Source organism: Balaenoptera acutorostrata, chromosome 5, assembly GCF_949987535.1.
Source record: "Balaenoptera acutorostrata chromosome 5, mBalAcu1.1, whole genome shotgun sequence".
NCBI lineage: Eukaryota > Metazoa > Chordata > Mammalia > Artiodactyla > Balaenopteridae > Balaenoptera > Balaenoptera acutorostrata.
Window position 1 is genome coordinate 68130405 of NC_080068.1, and position 6939 is coordinate 68137343.

General features: G+C 43.5%; 1 pseudogene; it reads left to right on the forward strand.

The window, feature by feature from the left end:
- Window positions 1-6847: 6847 nt before the first annotated feature.
- LOC114236136 (U6 spliceosomal RNA) lies at window positions 6848-6939 on the forward strand (annotated as a pseudogene).

Below are 6939 nucleotides of genomic sequence, written 5' to 3' on the forward strand. Positions count from 1 at the left end.
GTGCCGGTAAGCTGGCTCTCTGGGTGGGGACTGGGGGACCCTATTGGTGGCACCTGCTGGTTTCCGCGGTGTAAATACTGCCGCCTGGTTTGATTACACGCTCCCAACCTGACATCCCTGAGCATGGGGTTGGGAAGAGCCATGAAGAACTGGCCCTCTTGATTTGGTGCAAGCTGGCTCTGGCATCACACTGAGCTCAGGGCTCATGTTTAGTGATAACAGCTACTGGCAAATTCAACCCTTGTTGAAAACAGACATCATCGGGTTCTAGAATTCACTGTCTCTTGCTCTATGGCCTGCATTTTGGTCATTGTTCCTCCTGCTTTTTGAAGCGGCTCAGTGAATCTCACCGCTGTGGACCCCAGACCCTTTGACTTAATGAAGAGTGATGTCTTCATTAGATTTGGAAAAGGAATGCTTGGACATTTTATTACCTGGTGGCCGGTGCCTAGTGCTCTCTGTTCCATGGCCCATCTCCCCCACCTCCTGTGACGCATTCCTGAAAAGGCTCCAGGAAAAAAATGTTACAGCCTTGGCAGATCAGTGTTTTCTGATTGTGCAATATTCTTCCTGAGAAACCCCATTCTCCAAAGGCAGTCATCCTGAAACTGGAGCTAGAAATGGGAGTACAGGCTGGCCACCGGGAGGGTGGCCTAGGAGGCCAAGTGGTAGAGAGCTGGGACAGAATAAATCGATGGGAGATGGCATCCGTGTATATTCTGCCAGTTTTATGGGTTTACAAAACTGTCAAAAAGTGCAACAGAAAGGAGAAAGGAATGAAAGCGTATTTACTTTTCCAAATACTCCATTTTCATTTTAATTATTTTTCACCCCTTACAAAGCAATTTCACAAACATTATCTCATTGGCTCCTCATAGCAGGCTGATGAGACATAATAATAATAATATTGTTAATATAATAAATATAACATACTACATATCATATATTGGTGAAATGTAATATTAATAATAATATGATAAATATGATTATTTCTCCTTTGCAAAGACGCTGAGATTCAGAGAAGACAAATGACTTGTTTAGGGTCGTACGGATGTTAATGACAGTGGAGGAACTTGAGCCCCACATGTCTGATGCCCGGCTAGAGCTTGCTCTGTACCAGACTGTGTGTATATGTGGCGATCAGAGGTTTCTATCAGCTCTGGTTATGTAATCACATGTGCCAGGTGGCATCAGAACGGTCAGAACGTTTAAACAAGTCTGAAGTTGTGCTGCTATCCAAGGAGTTTCAATGGCTCCTGGAGATCAGATGTTTTCCAAGATGTAGTTCAGTAACACCTCACTTATTCAGGGGCTGGCAGGGAAGGAGATAATCTGCAAAAATAAAATGTCCATGTAATTATTCACATCCCTTAAGCTTCCACATTTCGAATGAAATCTTTTAAAATTACGGGACACATCACTCCGTGTTTTTAAACATAGAATGCAAAACACAACTTGTTTAAGGCATCATTAACTTAGGGCATCATTGACTTAGGGCATCATTGTCAATCTCAGGTTTTTTAGACTTTAATTTACAACGCTCCAGGGCACTACACTACAAGGTTCCACACTGCTCTGCTTTTTGGAGTTCCTGTTTCTTTTTGGCTTCTGTTGGTGCACTTACCTTTAACAGTCTCTGCACCCTCTTCTATCTTGCTGTTTCTAATCTGTTAAGGAGTGAGCAACTGGTCCAGATAGACTTGTTGATGAAGTAGGAGGAGATAGGTTTTAAATAAAGGTTTGCATAATCCTCCTAGGAGTAAGCACTTTCTATCATCTTTATTTTTCGGGGTATGGTAGGAGCTTTTGTTGTGCTGCTCAGATCCCTTTCCCAGACTAGTTCTCTTGTCACTCAGCTGCCGTGAGTGTTGATGATCAATGGCTTGCAGCTGGACCCTTCCCTGAAGACTCACTCTTGGTCCACAGGGGCTGTTCCACCCAGAAATGCCGGGGAAGTGTCCCCCTACCTCTGGCGTGGCTGCAGCCAACTACTGATTCAGGGGTATAAAATCCCAGCCCCTTTGCCTCCAGGTGGGGTAATTCTCTGAGGCCATCCTTGTCCCTTGTCCCGGAACTTCCCACGGGATTGGGCTGAGACTGGACTGTAGCCGAATCCACATCTCGCTTTGTTTCGCCCATGCCCTGTCTTGCTTCCCTCGCTCTTTTACAAGGTGTCCCTGAGAGCACTTGCATGAGACTCAGCCTCTGATTCCAGAGACTCTAACCTAATGCAGGCTTCCCCTGCTTTCCTGCTTTTCATATCCTCAGCTATATTCTGGAAACATCTCCCTATCCCTTTCCTCAACTCAACATTAAGAGAGGAGGGTAGCCAAATAATAAAAGAAAGAATGCCTAATGAGAAAAAATTATTTTTGCAAAAAATGTATTAGAAATTTTTAAATTCGTCACACTTCGACTTAAAGCCTACCTTATGAGTCACTGTACAAGGGTCCTAGAATACAGATATAAAAGACACAATTTCCCTTCACCTTATTCTTTTGAGAAATTCATGGCCTATGAAGAAACCAACAAGTAAGTAGGGCAATTATCATACGTCATAATAAACACTGTTATTGAAGTCAGAACTCATTTATTCTTTCAAGAAATATTTCTCAAGCATCTACTATATGCTAAACTTTTGGAGTCCAAGCAACCCAGAACAAAGAACTGTAGAATCCAAAGGCTGGTGAAGAGATGATAGTTTTGACTTTGGAAATGATATTGGAGTTGGTTCTGGTAGAATGAGCAAGAGTTGACTAGGTGAAGTTTAGGGAAAAGGTTCGGATCAAAGGACAATGACCTGAAAGCGTGTGGTGTTGGGGGGTGCACTTGGGAGAAGTTTATCATGGCAGGAGATGAGGAGAAGGCAGAGAAGAAGGGAGGGATGGATGTGAAGGGGATGGATTATCTGCCAGGATGAGAAGTTTGGGTCTTACACTGTACGTAATTTGAAGCCAAGAGAGCCTTATGAACCTGGGAATGAGACCAAGACCATTTCAGTAGGAATATGATGGTGAACACTGGGCAGGGGGAGGAGTGGGAGCTCACAGCTCGACAAGCAGATGCCTGCATCAGGCTCTTGTGTGCAGCTACCGACAGCCCTAATGACATGTGACATCATGGCTTAGCTATGGTGCTGTGGTCCAATCCATGTCTCTTCAAGGAAGAAAATGAAGAATTCCTAAGTTTTTCTCTGTTGAAAATTTGATCTGTAAAGGAACTCAAAATTCTCCTGCTGAGCACTTCTTGTGTTAGAGGTGGTTAGCTGTCTATATTTGACTTGATAGCATCAAGAAATATTCAAGAGAATCTCTGTCCCCAGAACCCATAGCCTGTCATCATTGCCTGAAAGGCTACAGTTGCATGTCCATCCTTATGACTCACCAGTCTCTCACCAGGCTAGGGGAGAAGGTGGGTATTGGCGGGGAGAAGAGGGCGGAGAAGAGAGATTGTGGGCTCTCTGTGGGGCCATGGGGATGTGGGGGTAGTGGGGATGGGGAAGGGTGCTGAAAGAAAGGGAAGAGGCAGAAAATCAGAGCTTGAGGGAGGCATAAATATACATTTTCTTTCCAACACTGCAAGAGGCAGGTGCTGGCTGCTCAAATTTACATCAATATCACTTAATGCCAAGTATTTTGATTATTTTATTAAGGCGAAAATATTTTCAGATTTTCAGACTGAGCAATTCCTGTCTTTGTTTATATTTTCCCTAGTACTAATAACAACAATAACAATAAATAAACGTTGAACAGTTACCATATGCCCGGCATTGGGCTAAGAACTTTGCCTACATTAATCTCATTTAATTCTTCCCCAAACCTATGATAGAGATATCGTTAGTACTGACTTATAATGGAAGAGGAAAGTAAAGTCTAGAGAGCTTATGTGACATGCTCAGAATCACACAGTTTGTGAGTGGCATACCCAGGTCAATCAGCTTCACTCCAGAGTCAGTCCTTAAACTCTGGCTTTCCCAGTATGGTTATTTGCCCCTTCCTCCACCATTTCGAATGCTTTTTGTCATTCAAGACCCATCTCCAGTTTCTTTTGTTCACTTAACTGATATTATTGAGCACTTTCCATGTATATTGCATCCTCGTCCTCCAGGGAGCTTTTCCACACTGATTTCTACCTTCTTTAAACACCTGAGTCTTTAAAGTACGGAGTGAATCTTACTACGAATAGATTTGTATGGTTTTCTAAATGTTTTTAGTGGATTTATTATTTTTTTTCCCTTCAAAGATTTTAATCAATGGCCAAGTCAGGATCAAGTCTTCAAGTTTCCCATCTTCTCAACAGCACCCAATTCAGTGTTGGGTGGATGTGTCAGGAAGGCCCTGACTCTTAGCCCATCCAGGGGCTGTATTTTAAGGAAGAAGAAACGCATGTGTGGATCTGATAAGATCTGAGTGATATGTGGGGAAGATGCCCTACGAGTGACGATCAGCTATGTTTACCATTTAAATCTACAGCGGCAAGCCAAGATAACTGTCGCAGTCTGTGGACAGAAGTTCATGAAGATCACTGCTTGACAGGTCAGGGTAAAGGTCTCTTTCTTTCAAAATATGTGAAGGGGCAGGAAACGTGTGCACCAGGTGTTTTGTGTTCATGGCGGCCTGGGAAAGATAATTCTGTCTGCTCGATAAGAACATTATGCTCTACACACCAGGTTGTTTTTCCAGCAGCTATTTTCTGCCTATAAAAACGGGCATCGCTGGCTCTCAACTTCTTTCCGCAAATCCCCTGGGCTGCAAACAATAACAAAAGGTATCTTATATTTATACAAAGCTGCCCTCAGAAAAGCTCAAGGACCTGAACAAAGCTTGTTTTCATATATAAGAGTTCTTATATAATCCCCAAGGGGAAAGGGGGCAGAGGGTGACAATTGAGTTTGGAACGTGGTCATTCCCAGCTAACAAAACGGAAAAGTGAGGGCCTATTGCAGGACACACTGACGGTCATGACCAGGACAGGAAGTCCGTCTTTCCCACTTCCTGTCCAGGGTTCTGAACACTGGACCACACTGCCTTGTCAGAAATCTGAAAATCTGGAGGAGGTGGCTGGAGGGGAATGCGTGGGAGAGAAAGCCCAGCCACACGAGAAGGGATGCTGCAGTCTCACTGCCTTTAGCGACTGTTTTCACAGTCAGGATTCTGCAGCTCCTAGAGTGAGTGCCCTTCTTGTCCTAGGTAGAACTGATCGGGGCGGGGGGAGAATTTTCATCACCCTCATTAGGAGTTACAGCTGAATCAGAGTAGATTTCAGAGGTGTGGGTGGTTTGGGGGAAGAAGAGACATCTGAGCAAAGGGCATTCTGTAAATATTTGTTACACAGTTGGATACAAAGATAAGTAAGGCATAAGCTCTGGATTCAGTCCGAGCATCATGTAACAGGGGAGACAAACACAGGATGAGAGGATCTGTGAGTGCTAGATGAATACAAGAAAAGAAAGGCAGTTACTTTTTTTTCAAATTAATTCTTATTGGAATATAGTTGCTTTACAATGTTGTGTTAGCTTCCACTGCACAACAAAATGAATCAGCCATACACATACAGATATCCCGTCCCTTTTGGACTTCCCTCCCATTTAGGTTACCACAGTGCCTTAGGTAGAGTTCCCTTTGCTATACAGTATGTTCCCATCAGTTGTCTATTTTATACATAGTATCAATAATGTATATGTGTCAATCCCAGTCTCCCAATTCCTCCCAACCCACCCCTTTCCCCCTTGGTATCCATACAAAAGGCAGTTACTTTTTGATTGTGAATTTGAGTCAGGACTCCATGGGCCTGGGAGGGGGTCATTTTTTTTTTTAACATCTTTATTGGAGTATAATTGCTTTACAATGGTGTGTTAGTCTCTGCTGTATCACACAGTGAATCAGCTATACGTATACATACATCCCCATATCCCCTCCCTCTTGCACTTCCCTCCCACCTTCCCTATCCCACCCCTCTAGGTGGTCACAGAGCACCAAGCTGATCTCCCTGTGCTATGCAGCTGCTTCCCACTAGCTATCTATTTTACATGTGGTAGTTTTGGCTGAGGCTTGAAGGATAAGCAGGAAGGGTTTTAAGGGATACCGTCTACGCTGCATTGAGGCAGTAGCTCTCTAGTAAAATCACCTGGGGAAGCTTTTTAGGCAACCCTCATCCCTAAATCATTGGATTTAATTATTGGATCTAAGTATCACCTGGGCGTAAGTATTATTGAAGAGCTCCCAGGTAATTTTACTGAGCAAACAAGAGAGACAACCACAGAAGGAGCATGGGCTTTGGAATTAGACGGCCTTGTTCTAACGCCCTGTGCCATTCGACTAGGCCTATTGTGGAGGCTGTGTCCGTGTCCCACAGCTGCTCTGTTTCCTCCTATTTCTACCGGTGCCTGGGAAGAAACCCTGCCATGGGAGAGTCCCTCCCCTTTGACAAACTTTCCTTGACTGAAAAAGCCTGGACTGGGAATCAGGAAATCTGGATTCTATCCCAGCTCTGCCACTGAGGTGCTACACGCGTGTGCTGGGTCACATAAGGAGATAAAGCAAAGACACTTAGGATTAATATTTGCAAGACATCGCGCTAGGTACTCAATGCATCTCCGGGCCTCAACGTCCCCATCGGTTGAGGTTTTTAGATCAGGATTTGTAGGCCATAAAGTCTATTTAATAGGCCATGACCAGAATTATCTTTAAAGAATGATGTAAAACATAATAGAAAAGTGGAGTACACTGCATAGAATAGGGCAAGTATTGTGAAGTAAAATTTTGTTTCAGTTATAAATACATGCATTTACTGGGTCATAATGTAAAATAAATGTCATGTTATAGGTTGTAAGTTAAAAACTTTAAGAGTACTCACTGGCAGTACATATACTAAAATTGGAAAGATACAGAGAAGATTAACATGGCGCCTGTGCAAACACATGAAGCATTCCATATTTTT